Source organism: Diadema antillarum, unplaced genomic scaffold (genome assembly GCF_040938485.1).
Source record: "Diadema antillarum isolate AM-2024a unplaced genomic scaffold, OU_Dant_1.0 seq00000486_RagTag, whole genome shotgun sequence".
Taxonomy (NCBI): domain Eukaryota; kingdom Metazoa; phylum Echinodermata; class Echinoidea; order Diadematoida; family Diadematidae; genus Diadema; species Diadema antillarum.
In genome coordinates this window covers 85,291-102,690 of record NW_027271449.1, presented here as the reverse complement: position 1 = coordinate 102,690, position 17,400 = coordinate 85,291, and positions in this window count along the sequence as shown.

The following is a 17,400-nucleotide window of genomic DNA, read 5'->3' as shown; positions in this document are numbered from 1 at the left end:
TTTATGATACCAAATTTTAGCACAATGTAAAAGAAGACCCGCTCTTTCAGAAAATATGAAAAAGTCAAGTTCGGCTAGGTTGACCCATTTCACTTATTTTCAGTCCTTACGCAAAATCAGCGTGCGCGACTTTATGTTCGTTTTGAGGTGCACGGTCACGTATGATACTGTCGAATGCCAAGGTGCCATGATGATCTACACTTGCAGTAGCCACTTTATTGTTGTGATACTCTTTATGTCACATGATATTGCATTCGCTGGTGATGTCATCATTACATGGAGTTACCAGTCTCGCCTTTTGATCTATTAACGCTCACATCACAAAAAATTGATAGGGAAGATGATTAGTGCAGACATTTGTTTGAAGTGAAACAAAATATCAGTAGGCTGGTATGACAATAGCATCCCTAGAATGTGGCCATCCAACTGACAGCTGAATGCGGAGGATGAGAGTACCGACTGTTCATCTCACCGAATGCTGGTAGAGCCGACAAAGCTCAGTGAGGTGGCACCATCTGGCATGCTTAATGCGATTTCTCACGTAAGGATGGCTGCGTGCAGAGCATCACTCACATTTATTGAAATCGGTGTCACATTCTTTTCCTTCTCTAATCAACCATGATGTGCTCTTGATGGCAGGAAATGAAATTGGGAAACTTGAAAAGGATGGTTTCTGCTAGAGAGCAGATATGAAATAAAAAAGATATGAAATTTGTAAAAAAAATGAGGACTTCAAAGTTTGCTGGTGTTTTGACAAAAGGAGTAAGGGGAAAAAAATATCACACTGTTTTTAAGATCATTTGGTCTGATGGTCTCGGCGTGGTAGTTATCATTCATTTTGCACGAGCTTCTTGAGCATGTCTCGAAGGGGCTACCCACCCACTGTATTTTCTCCGTATGTCATTGAGAGGATGGAGCTCATTTTGCATTCCCCCTCTCACCTGAGCAGGCGTGTCTCTCCGTGGCTGAGTGAGCTGCACTTACCTCCCTCCCCCCCCCCCCCCACCAACCATCATCTAGCCTTCAACACCACTCCCCCTACCCCATTGCCATATCCTCTTCTTCACTTTGTTTCATGAGAAGGTGATAGGAATTGGGATGGGGGAGGGAGATGGGGGTGATGTCCACTGTTGGGGTCACTGGTGTTCATCAACCCATGGGAGTGGGTTCTAGGATATCAATTTGGCCATCACATCACAGTTAGAAATTCAGTGGGGCACTCAATAGACTCTGTGATTTTGTTGAAATCTGTGGAGTAAAGACCTTGAACCTGTTGGCATACATTGTACAGTACTCTCCGCATAATCGGGTAGGCTCGGGCAGAGCGTTTCTTACCCGATTTAAAGCGGAGTACCCGATTAACAGAAGAACACGTCTCATTCAAAATTGACACACACAATGTGTATGTACATACATTGTACACTGCACCAAACACCTACACTGCATGTTTAACGCGCGTGCTTGCACGGCACATTATACATACCTTACACTTGCTCAGTCATGAGCAATAATTTACACTCTTTTTATGGACAAATTTGTCTTCAGAAAACTTTGTCGTTTGACTATAGACTCCTCGCCAACACGCAGGCATTTTCCGAAATGAACACGTCTCTTTGCGTGCACTAGTCACGTAGAACGTCGGGTTACTTTTCGAGAAGTGACTGGGGCAAAGCAAAATTATGGAGCTGGTGCATGGCCTGATTTTCGTTGCAAACTTCTCATATTGTGAATTTTGCTGCGGAGCAAGGGTGGAGCGCAAGTGTGTTCAACTCCTGTCTGTCTATGCAGTTGTGAGTGCCAGCTACATGTGTAATGTTCGTTTACGTGTGTCAAGTCATTACTGGTACATGTGTTTTCATGTTTAATAACTCCCCAAATGATCAGTCTTCTTTGCAAATTAAGCAGAGAATGCGATTAGCCATGGAAAATTTGACATTCATGATTTCTTAAAGTGTTATATCTGCGATAAAATGTGGGTAGAAATTAGACAAGAAGAAAATTATTTACCCATTTATGCGGAGAGGCAACCCGATTATCAGGTAATTTTAATGTGCATTGGAATTGATTTTGACATCACTGCCCAATTAAACGGAGTACCCGTTTAAGCGATAGCCGATTACGCGGTGAGTCCTGTATATGCCAGCACATTAACTCTCTCAGGACCACATTCTTAATATCCCAGTTACATTGTTCACAAATTATGTTACGGAAAGGATTGGGAGATTTAAAATAGCCCTTCCATAGACAGTGTGTGTTTTGTGTCTATTATCGCATTAAGCTCTGTTCACAACCCGTGATTTAAGAGCCGCCTGCGTGAAAACACAATGTTGGATATCTTCACACAACAACTTGTATCTTGCATTGTCGTCTTTATGTAGCAAAAAAATAAATAAAGATTCAAACCATACAAAGAAATAAGATAATCAAAGCTTGTGTGTAAAATTCAGGCCCACAAGCTACACAACAGGATGTCAAATACTTGATAACCCCCTTCCCTCCCCCCCCCCCCCCCAGCCCCATTAAGAGCAGACAAAACCACACAGTTAATGAAGAAGCAGTCTTTTCTGAATAAGATACGGCATCCCTTCTGATCATGGATAGACTTTTGTAGAGACTTTTAGGTATGAATACCTCTCCATACTCCAGTTAAACTTTTCATATTTCTCATACAGATCATCCAGTGTTGCCAGCGGTAACAACATGAATAATTTGCTGGAGATACCTCAAAGTGTCTCTACTTTGAAAGCATGAATATATCAGAATGTGTCACATACACTTTGGCCCAAATTCACTGACTCAGTTTGAATTTAGCCCACAGCTTATGCAAATCTCTTCTGCATAAGTGTGTATGACAGATTTGCATACAGAAAACAGACATCCAATAATGGATGCACGCTGATGTGCGCTTGTAAAAGGTATGCCTGTTTCACTCTTGTTTTAGCTCTGGAACTGTATTTTAATCCATGGATTTGATTAAGACTACCCTTGTGAATTCGGGCTTTTGAGTGTGGATTGACTAGGTACATCACACCTGGAAGCAAGTAGCTGTCCATCAGCTATTATCAACACTTTGTTGATCACCTTAGTACTCTGTGATAATGAAAAGCAAAATGTGAACATGGTGAAGCAGTTTACAAGGCATTTAAAACTTTTAAATGTCATACAAGAGGAGCTGAAAGTAGATCTCTCTTAAAAGAACTTTATCATGGTCCTGAGAAACTTTTGATTTCATTGATGTTTCCATGTTTGTTTGTTTTTGTTCCCGTTTATATCTGTCATCAATCTTTTAGCATAATGATGGTGTGTGTGTTTATTATACTGTAGAATAAAATACTAAATGCACCGTTTTTTGTGTTTACTGAATCTCAACGATTGGATCATGATTAAGTGAAAAGAGGTCTCAATTTTGTTCTCTGAGTTTCTTCTGTTTTATTGTTCTCTTTTTGCTTTTCTTCAAGCTTGCTCTTAGTGAGGAGGAATGTATGCAACACTTTATGTCTTGTTACAACAAAAGACAAGAAACCAAATGCTTTGTACACCTTGATTAGTGTCTATGTGTATATATTTAGTATGTAAGTAGTGTATATACATACTGTATTATGAATATTACAATCAGATGATGATGCTCTTGAGTCAGATATAGAATTGTGCATTCACTGTCGCAATTAATAAAACTTGTGATTCATGTGAATAAGAACAAAAAAGTGGACTCTTTTGGATAATAATTATGTCTGTGTGCTGCCAGGAATCAATAGTTGAGTGTGCAAATTGTGTTTCACATATTCTCAGTGCATTCATTTTCCCTTAATGAGTTTTCACCATTCCCAGTTTTTAGATGTACTCACAAATCTACAAAATCAGCCTATTCATGTTTTTCAATGGGTATTAACTATCTCTAACAAAACAACCTGTGATATTATTTTAATGTTGTCGATACACACTGGCTATGGTAGGAAAGAAGGTGTTGTTTTTTTTTTTGTATGTCGAGTCACTATCACGTAGATGGAAATAAATTATTGTTCCATCATCTTTCAGATAGATCAAGGTCTTGTGCCTACTAGGATACATTTACTACGCACGATCACTCGCCGGGAACAGTGTCATAAATTTGATATTACTCGCTCCACCAAATTCAATCATGTGAGGCCGAGCTGAGGCCGCTGTTCCCGTTCATGCGTGTCCTCCGACAGGAAAATAAGCGAGGATCTCATGTCCCCCCATGGGGGCTGCCGTTCCACTTGAGATGAGACCTCCCACTGAATATATTATAGCGTAGATGTCTTACTGCAGAGAGTAGGGTAGTCTGGGAGGGAGAGGGTGAGAGACAGACAGAAAAAAAAAAACAGAAAAAGAGAGATAAAGAGGGAGGGAAAGTGAATTCACAGATTTCTGTGTTCAAGATAGTGTGTCCGTCTGTGTGTGTGTGTGTGTGAGACGGTGAAGTTGCAGAGAGGTTGTGTGTGTGTAGGTTTTATGATGTGTGTGACAGGGAGAGAGTGAATTTGCTCATCTATGTGTTAAGGATAGTGTGTGTGTGTGTGTGTGTGTGTTTATGTGTGTGTATGAAGGGGGGGGGGGGGAAGAGAAAGAAAAAAAAAGGTTGGCAGGAACCATGCCTATGTGATTTATCATAGGTAGATGACAGATACCTTGCTTCCAGCTCAAATCTCTTCTGACGTGCAGGCGTCATCATTCTCACAATAACCATCTTTCGCCACTTCTTTATTATCAATCATAATAGTTTTGATGATAACTGATTTGTACATAGCATAATGATTATCCTGGATAATTCTCTATGTGTGTGCTTGACATAAACTGTAACACTGTTGAATTGGTACATTTACACGTAAATACTGGAAGTTGAATTAATAGTAAAAATATGCATATCTATCTTTATACATCTCTCTCTCTCTCTCAAGATATATACATGTATATACAGTATATATATATGTATTGTGTGTATATATATATATATATATATATATATATATATATATACACACACACATATGTTCCTCATTCCTCCGTCTGTTATTTTATTTCTTTATTTCTTAAAGCAACCTGTAGTATCTGTGTTCACAACATTTCTTTACTCCAACCCTCCCCCCCCCCCCCCGTTCCATGGTGTGTGTGTGGGGGGGGGGGGGGGTTCTGTTTAGGTGTCTAATTTTCTCACAGCTGCAGTACAGCAGAAAGTGTCTGCATCCAGTTACCGGCATTTTTACAAACAAGCAAAACATTCTATCAATAATAATGTCACCATTGTGCGTGACATAAACAACACGATTTTCTCAGCCGTTGAGCCCAAGAATGCTGTCGATTTAAATAATGAAAACTTTCTTGTCTACCATTGTTATTTCAAGTATAGAAACTATTGAGTACACACATATCTAAGTATCATGTTATGGAACAAATAAATTGTCATTCTCTTATACAACATATCAATAAATTGTTTACTAGTTCAGTAATGACAGGAACACTGTTGTTTTTGGTAAGGGGAGAAAAATAACTTTATTTGTTTATGCAAACATTGAACAACACAAGCGCAAACGACAGGCGCGCGACGAATTACTGGACAACACAGAAAATAAACTTGAGTTACGAATGATTATGGTAATGAATACATGGGGGAGAAGGGAAGCGAAGAAAAAATAAACACACTGATATGGCGCTTGGGCGAAACGATGAATCGCTGAGAGGCGACGATGAAAATGCGGAAAAATATTCTTGGGAAGAAAGAAAAATCGCTGATTTTCTTGTCACTGCAGTCATCTCTGCGTGCTTACACATTGGCAGCTGTCAAAGATAAAGCAAACAAGACCGATAAATCCCCAATTATTGCTGTGAAAATGGTGGTTGATAAACAAATCGAAGTAACAAAGTTATAACTATCTTTACGTATTTACTGCATGATAATCACTTTTGATCTTATATGGTATTGTAATTAAAGCGATATATTGCATTGCAAATGCTTCTTAGTTTAACTATAAAGTTGAAAATAAATTTCTCGTTCACTACAATAAATGTTGCTGTATGATGTATTGAAGTTCATTGTATTTTGATCAAACTGCTCGAGATACACTTACTCACACGGCTTCGTTGTCTTAAAATCCCGAGAGACCAACATTGATGACAAATGACGACATAAATTTCCTATACTGTTTCGATTTGTTTAACATTTATATTGCGTTTAGTTTCATTTAAAGACAATTTCACATCCTTATAGTTTTGAACTTGCACAAACAAAGGAAGGGGCTTGGTATGAAACCAAGACCGGATCATCGGCAACATTAATATTTCCTTTCGTCCTATTTTGACGGTTAGAAATTATTTGTCTTTTCCACCTTACCCCCCCCCCCCCCCCCACAAAAAAAAAGATACTTCTTCTGAGAAACATTTTGCGATAATGACATTGTTGTTGATAGCCACTCATTGTACTGTAGTCTGAATAGTGTCATGATTATCATAAATTGTGTCGTTACGAAATTCTGTCATGTCGCCTTTTTCACTATTGTCGTCTAAATATCTGTGAGTGTCATCATTTCGGATTGATAGGCAGGAATAGCCAGTTTTGTATATATAATAAAACACAACAACGCAGTGTCTGCCCGTTTGATACTATCACTCCGTGTCATAGTGTCATATCATTGTGTCAGATTCTACCAAGATAAAATATCCTTAGAGCATAGAGTGCAAAGGATAGAAAGCGATTGATATTATTCTTAGCGATTTGTAAAGGGATGGAATTTTCATTCATTGTACGATTCAATGGAGAGTTGTGGTTATATACTTGTATTTAAACACTATAATTAAGCTTCAGAAAAGGTTGCTTTGATATTGTGAAAATTAGCGGAACTTTTCTCACGTTTGCCGACATGGCAATAGTCGATAATATTTTACATACATACAAACATTAGACCAAAATTAACGTTATTTAGCTTCTCTCAACAAAGAGGACTGCCGTGAAGTCCCCCCCCCCCCCGAAATTTTAACTACTCTCAGTTACGTCTGATGTAACGAGAAATAAAAGACGAAAATATTAGTGGTAGTAACACAGCACACGTTTTGGTCGGAAATACTCATGATTATAATTCGGCAACCATAGCTGATAATTTGCCAACCATAGCTGATCATTTGGCAACAATACTTAGTAGTTGATAATTTTGAAAGCAGCAGGAGCAATGGTTTAATCAGCGCGCGGATGTGAGGAAGAAGAACCGATAAGCTGGATAGGTATATAGGCCCTAAAAATTAAATGATAACAGTGTTTATGACTCACCGTGGCAGAAGACAGTCTTTCTGCTCCTCCTGTTACACCAGCACTCCTGGTTAGCCCTGTTGCAAGCTGCCGAATTGATTTATAGAATAGATATACAATGTTGATACGTTGAGTATCGAAACGAATAATTTTGGGGCCTACATTTTTTACTTTGTTGTAACCGGAGTTTCGTTAAACCCGTGTTCATTATAACGGGAGTGCAGTGTATCGAGATGTTGTTATAGCCGAACAGTGATGCATATAACGGTATACAGAGAATAGTTTTGCGACCTGCTATTTTACTTCTCTATAACCTAGTTTGTTATAACGGGGGTGCACTGTATAACACTATTTCCATACAATTACATAGATTACACTTACTACCTTACTGTAGTCTTCTGTACTCCCCTAGAATCTTGAATTTTCATTCATTGTGAATCACACACACACACCCACACACACACAAACATACACGCAGACATATATTATAATAATACACATTTTGCATACGCACTTTCTCCCTAAACGTCATCTCTTTGAATGCAACTGTTTGAAGAATATACAAAATGAATGGCCGAAGAAAATTGTATTCAGTACTAGTCACGCTAATCGGCTGTTACTGTATGTGCACTGTAGTATTGTACCAAAATTCATGGAAGTTTCTTTTCATACAGACTGATAAAAATCCCTCTTATTCAACTTCTCCCTCCGATTACAATATTAGTAAGCACGAATAGACTGAGCATTTATAAGTTTTTGCGTGATGAAGGGCAAACTTCCACCATACTTTGAGGTTGTTATGGTAAAATCTTGTGAACAAGGCATTCATTGCAGAATTTGAATACTTTACAGAAATTTTGATACACATTGCAAGTGATGCATAAACAGTGCATATAGCCTAGAACGTGGCACACAATCAATTCAAAGCCCTTTGTGTTTATCGATTGGTTTGACACCAATTCATTTGTTCAAGCGGGTTTGGAATTATTTGGAGCTACATGTATTTATCAAAATACGGCCTCAAACATGTCAAATAGCATGAAATTGTCCATTCAACATGTACTGCGTTTCGATTTTCGGTTTATAGGCACAGTGAGGAAACGTTCTATTCACATGAGGATAGCAATAAAAAAAGAAGAAAGAAATACATTTTGCCAAATGTTAATCTTTATTTCCGTATCATGTTCACGTAGTTGTATGAAAATGCTCGGTTGCTCGGGTAATAGGTCTATTATATGAGATAACATGAAGTTATGCAGACAGTTCCGTCGGGATATAGAAAAGCAAAAATGATGGAGTGATATATTCCGTGAAATATTGAAATATATGTATAAGTATATATATTTGTATATATATGACTTAAAGAACTAACATAGTTTTGGAAATAAGTCTGATCATTGTTTATGCCAGCAACGACGGAGAAGTATTATGGTGTCTACACAATAACAACAAAACCTACAGAAAATAGAATGTTTCAAACACTTCTACAGCGGTTAAGGCTCGTTATTCAAAGTTCGTTATCAAAACCGAAAATGAAATAAGGTTCCTTATTCCAGAAGTTCATTAGTCATTGTTAGTAGGCCTACGCACCTTCTTTCTATTTTGGAATAACGAGCCTTATTTCTTTTTCGGATTAACGAACATTCGTAATAACGAATCTTATTCAATTTTCGGGTTAACGAACATTCGGAATAGTGAACTGTTCAGTGAAATGCAAAAGGTGTTTGGATTAACGAACCCTTTCTTAATTTTTAGAATCAACAAACCACTATTTAGGCCTATAGGGAATTTGTGTGTTTCGGAATCACTATTAAATTAAAGACTAAAAAGTATTTGATCTTTACATGTAACTGTTCCCCAAAACGCTATGTAGAGCCAAAGTGGGCCTCGGATTTAAAAAGGTTGAGAAGCACTGTCCTACAGCTATGGAAAGATTGAAGGCAAATCTTGTCCTCACGTTGAGTTTTTCATGTAAAGGTCATGGTGCTAGCGAGTTGGTGCCAACTCCAAATTCTGATAAAAACTTAGTTTAAGGAGGCGAAGACCTTCTGTGTGTTTGAATGCATCGTTTCAGCCTATAATTCCGCATTACTATAAACCCTTTAATTGTACACGAAAGAATATATTGTGTCCCTTGCAATTACATGATTACATGCATTTTGTTTAATTATGTGTAGTACAGTTGCGTTAATGATATTGCATTAATGATAATGCTATACAGAAATCAACAAAGCAAACCCATTCAAATCCATTATATTATTTCCTGTCCTCTTTTATTTCGGTTCAATCGACTCACCGACATATTTGTTGATCTTGGAGCCCCTCTTCTCTGCCATCAGGAGTTCTTGCATGAGTGGATCGCGCTTCAGGAACTCGACGTCGGCGAAGTCGTCATCGTCCTCGAAGTCGAAGTCGGCCACGACTGCGACGACGAGGAGAGCGGAGAGGAGGAGGAACAAAGCCTTGGCCATTACCTGGTGCAGGAAGTTGTTTTGTCGAAATTATTAGTATTGTGACGACGAAGGAACATGAACATGCTGATAACCGTGTAGTGGTTTTTATATATTCTCCTTGTACATTTAATTTTTTTTTCAGTATTTATGTGTAACAGAGACATCTCGTGTCAGATATTGTTTTTAAATGGGTTTAATTACATTTGCTCCAGCGACAATTGCTCCCATGAAATATCTGCACGCTAAGCCAAACATTAAACCTACCCACAAACATAACTCTTACCCTAATATTAATCCTCACATCAAACTAAACCTACAACCATATCACAATCTTAACCCTAACAAGTCCTTGGAGAAAATAAAACCAGAGCAATTGTCGCAGGGGCAAAAGTCGTGTTACCTGTTAAATAATGAAGCAAGAAGAACTTATGAATCAAAATGTTGGCAGAGTATTCTTAACTTCGTCTTCAAAGACTGGACATAGTAGCATCTCGTTATAGCTTTAGTTAGTCCGTGAATAAAAAAAAAAGCGAGGTACTTGTCAGGAAACAAAGAAAACACCATCCACAGTGCTATCAAGACAATGGAAACGTCGCTCTATCATAGCGAGTACTTAAATTCGATGAATCATAAAGTGTATGAATTCAAGATAAAACATCTTCAAAAGTAAAGCTATAATGCAAGCTGGACAGCAAAAGGAAAATGAGAGTGGTAACAAATTTAGTTAGCGTCTTGGATAACGACGGCGATGATGATTACAGTTGGCAATGATGTCCTAGGCGATGACGCTAATCCACAAAGTCCTGGCAATTTTATGTTTTACGTTTCCACGTTGATTGCAAGCACATAATGAACATTCCTGGCGAATTCTCACCTTTTTTCCGATGGTCGGGGATGGGATGTAAAGTCAAGTAGACTAAGTCTGGTTTGAATCTGAAAGGAAGATTAGCCGCTTTCACAGTTTTATATTGGCTCTGTCATCCGCCACACTTCATACAATCGCCTTGTTCCCAACTGGAAACGTCTCAATTGGCCGCTCATGATTGAAAAAAAAAAGAAACAGGGGAATTGGAGAACGGAAAAGAAGAAGACAGTCCCTTAAAGTCTGGGGGAGGGGAAGGAGGGGGAGGGAGGGATGGGGGTGTAGAAAGCGTACCCAATGAAGCGAAGGACCTCTCTCCGGAGTGCTAATCATGACTTCGCGAAATCTGTGGGGCGTAGAAATGCGTGTGTGTACGTGTGGTGGTGGTGGTGGGGGGGGGGGGGGGGGGGAGGGAGGTGAAGGGGAAGAAGAGAAAGAGAAAAAAATACATCGCATATTATGAGGTTCGGATAGCTAATGGATTTGATGATGCGAGTAGAAACAACTCTGATCTGGAGATAATTCATTGATGACGACAGTGTGACGGGCTCCTGGCCTTCAACGGGATAGTTGACCGTGACAATGACAGAAATAACTCGACAACAGTATGTTCCTGTTTTGGTATTATCAAAGGACATAAAGAAAAAAATTGGTCATCAATATTTTCATCAATCATTAACTTAATTTCTGCTGATAAGGACGAGAAATTAATGTTATCCGGGTCTGAGCATGCAGTGTGTGTATCGAGTAAACTTTATTTTGATTTTTTTCTTCAAGAATAAAGGAAACATCACTAAGTGAAATCGAGGAAAACATTATAATTTCATCATATTGTGAATTATTTGTATTCGTAGTTGATTTACATGTTTGTTCTTTCTTTCATAATTGTAAAACGCTTTGAAACATGTTTGTCCTAAACGCTGTATAAATTTTGCACGTTATTGTTATAATTTTGTTATGCAAATCGTGCTCATGATTTGCATAAGATGCACAACGTCGTCATTGCTTACTGAGAATGCGAACGTAATGTCACAATGCCACAAATTCAATTCACATTTTAATCCAATCAAGGAAATTGGCATTTGCTGCTTTGCTGTATCAGGTGTAGAATTTGCGATGAAACCGGAAATTTGACCTCCAGTATCATATATTACGTCCACTGTTTACGTAGTCTGTATATATTGTTAATAATGTCTACGCGTCATTTTTGAGTTGATGAATAGCCGGGGGACATCTGAAAAAAAAAATAATGAAAACGAGGATGATATGGTCTCCTTTAGCCAGGGTAATAACTTTAGTCTTCAAACTGCTCTACAAGGTGGGAAACTTCCTTATTATTTCTTCAGAGCTCGAGGTACCACTTAAATCTTACACACCCCAGGTTAAGATGGACATTGGGGGCATTCGTGGTCGCGACGTTGTATAAATCATAGGCCCTCACTTTATTAGGGAGCTTTAGATTTGCGGCGTCGACGTTCAGACGACAATTGCGCTGGCAGTTCTCCTCCCTCCCTGCGTCATGTTGCAAAATAGCTTCAAATTACGCGAAGACGCAACATAATGATAACAAGTAATAAAATGACGCTTCCATAATTATGATCATTGCGTCATGTATAGCTTTTTGCGTGCGTCGTGAATTTAAGCCGACGCAAAGATGACCCGGAACCGATCGTAAGAACTCGGACGATGCGAGATCGATTTTAATAAGCAATTTTGCGCATGCGTAGAACAGTTTCTTATTTCCTATGAACGTCCGCGTCGCGAAAATCTAAAGCTCCCTATTACCGCAACGGGTGGCGTTCCTTCACTGCGATGTTACTAACTAACAAACATTAAGTGCATTTTTATAGAACGATATCTTCGTAAGATATGAAAATGGTAGTAGATTTTCTCTCTATCTCTCCCTTTCTTTATCTTTTTCCCCCTGTATCATAGCAAGAAGTTAGGCGTGGTATTATTTGCGTCTCTCTTTTTTTTAACTTACCTGGTAAATTCTATGTTAGTTTGGATGTTTATCAGTTCGTTTCTTTCTTCTTCTTTTTTTTTCTGTCGTTTTGTTTATCGCGTTGAAAAGAAAAAGCCATTCAAGGTGACAGTTGATATGGGCCACGACCTTAACACGCAACAGTGTTTGTAGTGAAATAGTGTTTGAAAGAAAAGGTGGTGATGTTCTCACAGAAACACTATATGATTATGGCTTACATATCACACACACTCACACACGCACACACACACACACACACACACACACACACACAAACAAACAAACAAACAAACACACATTTTACACGCACATAAGAATTGAAATGGAAGCGTCACCGCGTGATCGGTAAAAAAAAATTCTCATGTGAAAACAAGATAAAATTATCTTCCGTCGAGATGTTTTCATTGCAACTGATTGACAAATTGATTCAAATTGATTCAACTGATTCATGAATTTGAATAACAAAGCAGTACCCGCTGCATGCTATAAGGATTAGAACCAACACTTGCTTTCGGGCGAAAGCTCGGTGGTCTAGTGGAGATGACGCCTGTCCGGTGATCAGGAGGTCGTAGGTTCAAATCCTGCTCGAGTATGTACGCCCATGATTTTTTTATCATGGCTACTACTAAAACACTGATCAATTCAGTGCTTATTTACGTCGATGTAGGGCAATTTGTTAATCAGTTGCAAGATAAAATTAGTGTGAAAAAAAAAGGATTTCATTTGGTTCATACAAGAATACTGCTTGCATTTGCTAGAACATTATCTCGCAATAGTTAAAGGTGTATGCGTGACTTATATGAATGGTACGTCGATTACACTCCAAGTCGACCAATTTAATCTTTCCCCCTCTCTTTATGTGTTCCTTCTATATCTTTCTTCTTTGTGTTGTATGTTAAAGGTGACTTCTTGTTCCTATGATTATATTCCAAATATCTTCTATCGATAAGACAAAGCTTATACATCATGACTGTTCGTCTGCGTGTCTACATTGAAACTGATACACCATAGTATTTATTGTCCTTTAAGCCCATTGTGGCCCATTTAGGCGAAGAGTCCCCGTGTTGTTTAAATGTCAGAGTCACGGAGGGTAAAATTGCTTGACTGAAAATAACCGTGGGCCAAGGTCGACTCTTCATGTCATGGTCTAAAATCACATCATGTCGTCCGTTCTGGCTTCGCTTAGTTACTAGACCAACTCGATCAAATGTTTCGTGAAAATGACTTATTACAGAGGAGTTTTAACTATTCACATGAAGAGCTTTGAACCGGAGACAGGCAGACATTTTTTTTTTTTAATTTCTGATGATTTTCATGACGTTCAAAGGACGTCAAAAAAGCAAAGAAACAATTAAAGCAGCAACAAAGCAACAACAAACCACATATTGCAATCATACACAAACATGTATGCCTCCTATACAAGTTAATGCGTGTGTGTTTGTGTGTGTTTGTGTGTGTGTAGGTGTGTGTGTGTGTATGTGTGTGTGTTTTATCTATCTTTTAACCTCTAAACAACTTTTTTAAAGTTAATTTTAACGCATGTAGGCATTGGCGAGCATAAATCATACACTCTAGATTCAGGTAGGAATATCACATTTGGTATTGTGTCAAATGGTAGCACGGCACAACAGATGCGAGATAAGCTTATGATATTCCCAAGGCGACATCTGGTGTCTAAGCCATGCAGTGGAGCAGTGCAGGTAGGGTGAGCATGACAGTTTACCGCACAAGCGATTCCCGCGTGCAGTTTTATTGAGACCAGCCCCGCCATTGATTTGGAACAGGCGTAAACGGAAACTCGTCGGCTTGTTAATTGGAGTTGGCAAATTGATTGAATTTGAGCCGTTTTAGGGTGAGGCGTCTCGCATGAGCAGTAAATAGCCGGCTCATGTTACGTCCTTGAATTGTAATTACGTCCAAATGTGGCACTCAATAAAAGATTCTTTAATGCATTCCAATGTTTTAAACATGTTAAGCTATTTGTCACACGTGCTTGACGTCTGATTAAAACTTCAGATTACTTGTCCTTAGGTTGCAGTTCCAATGCTGTTATCATTACTGACATCTTTATTTCAATAATAATGATTATGATAATGATGATAACATTCGTTAAAATAATGATAATGATGATAATAATAATGGTAACAGTCATAACTATCATAACGATAATAGCAATTATTATTATCATTATTGTTACTACTACTACTACTACTATCATCATCATCATCATCATTATCATCATTATTATTTTCATCATCTTTTGGGATGTATGTGGTGATAACTGCCCCTGAAAGTTGGAGAATCAATGAAATATGTATGTACAATGTACGTATATTGTGAGGCATACTGCGTATAATCTAGCTGTCACACACAGCTACTATATAATTTACGGCCATAATAGTAGACTTTTTTTTTCTAGAGGCACATCAAAGCCGCGTTTCATGCTGGTAAAGATGAAGGAAGTTGAATAGACTTTGGCGATTTAACGATATTGTCACCAAAAGTCGCTGTATCATAATTGAATGCAGTGAGTAAACACATGACGAACTCACACTTACATAATAGGTCATTCATGATTCTTCTGCATGAATGATTTTAAAGAAAAAAAGAAGACAACCACGAAGAATATTGTCTGTATTTCGTATCCTTACCTTGTGACGCAACCATTCATTAACATCAGAAATTTCAGAATGACAAGACTTTATCGAATCCATTAGTTCGTTTGGAGCTGGTAAGATGACTTTTAATGGCAATTTTCAAACACAATAATTACCGACAATATGATATTGTGACATTTTCATTGGAAAAAAAAATGTTCTCAAATAGAATGAAAATCGCATTTCATTGTGCGTTCGGTGTGCATGTTCCTGAGCGCCGTATCAGATTAAACAGCTTTGTATTTCATGGTAGATTTATTCCGACGAATCATAGCTATTACAGCAGATGATAAAAAAAAAGAAAAAGATAACATTATTGCAAAAGTGTAAGAGTTCGTAAGGCATATGACATCCCCTGATGTGCGGATTGTTTTGCTATTCTATATGCCTTTGCATCTGTGTATCTTTATTACTTTCTTCCTTTGTTTTGTTTGCTTATATTTCATTTACGGCATTAGGCTTATCTGTGTACACACCACATGTCTTGATTATATCTCAGTGCGGCCGTCAGTGCTGAGTCGTATTACTCCCGCAGCAATGTTGTATAAACAAAGCAGGAGAATTAAAAAAAAATTCATTCAAATATTTCCCGGAGTTTTACTGATTAAAGTTGTCGATGAATTCTCTGTGATGAAAACGAATGACAACTACATTTTGATCAAGTTGATTTGTCCAGTTATACGTGAATACCTTTTGACACTCTCTATTTTTTCCTGATATGAATTGATGAAACTAAACTGAGAGATAAGATTCAGATTATACATCATTTTATCAGTCGCTAGCAATTTATGTATTCTGTACTGACTTAATGTCGAGGTAGTGCAATGTCCTCAGTTTATCTCCTTCTCATTTCATGATGTATGTTTTTAATCTTTGACTGAATGAAGGCTCTTTCTATGTATACTAATTTTCAATTATTCTCCAGTGGCATTGCAGAGAACGTGGATATTAACATAAACATGAAAAATTTGATAGTTGTTTTCTTCCCCTCCTTCCCCTAAATTGTTCTAGAAATGTCTCGGAGCTATATAACCTTCGATGCAAATAACCAAAGTACAATGAGCTTTCCACCTCAGATGACAGCTGACATTGAAATAGTTTATAGTTTCTATACGTTATTATGTTCTTAGCAAGAATTACTCTGCTGCCACAGTGCTATATACTGCTCTCATGATGATTGCTCTAATGGTTGATTTGTTGTAACAATTCTACTCATTTCCTGCAAGTAAACAAAACCACACAAAGGAAAGGAAAGTCCTAGATTTATTTCAATAGTTCATCGGTGATGAGAGCCGATGATTATAGGACTGCCACATAACATCACAGTTAATTCAATAGGCTTTACATCTACTTCTTCCGGACGTAGTCCGATTCAGGCACGACAGGTTCATCCATTGCGCATGCGTAGTAGAGCTCGGTGGAGCAATTTTCCTCGGCGACCACGCCCCTCTCTAGGTCGATCGTGTAGCAGGCTGTGGAAAAATAAGAATGTATTATACGAGCTAGCACCATGACTCAAACAGTAGGCACATTAGGTAGGACAAGGCTTCTTCTCGGTATAATTCAATGTATTCAATATCAATTCCAGTGTACGTTGGAATCGCGCACCTGGCGCCTGTCACACTTTGCCGAATAGGCCCACCGTACAAGAAACAGCCGATATTTTGCTCATCAGTAACTGTTGTTGAAATCGTTAATCCGGTGGACAGTGTTAAGTTTCCGTTTAAGAGGAACGTATATGCACGGTCCAGGGGCCGAACAAAACGCATGTGAGGCAATTGTGTAAAGGACAGTGGAACGTGCACTAACGCATGTGAAACGTATATGAACCGCATGCCGACAGGACAAAAAAGAACGAGAAACAAAATGTGTGACACATGAGACGTACACTTAACGTCAGAGAACCATGCGTAGGCGTTTGATGTGCTGTACATAGCCGTTCCATCCGTGCCATCTCTTGCAGCAACGGACTCAGTCTACAGGACGCCTAGCGGATGGACACGAGAGGAAAACGACAAAATACAGTACAGATACAGGAGAAAACGTACAACTATCGGACATGGGTTGGACCGCGCTATCCGTTTTTTGCGAGAGAGAGAGAGAGAGAGAGAGAGAGGGAGAGAGAGAGAGAGAGAGAGAGAGAGAAGGAAAAAAAAACTTTGTGCATGAACAAAGTTTTCTGGCCA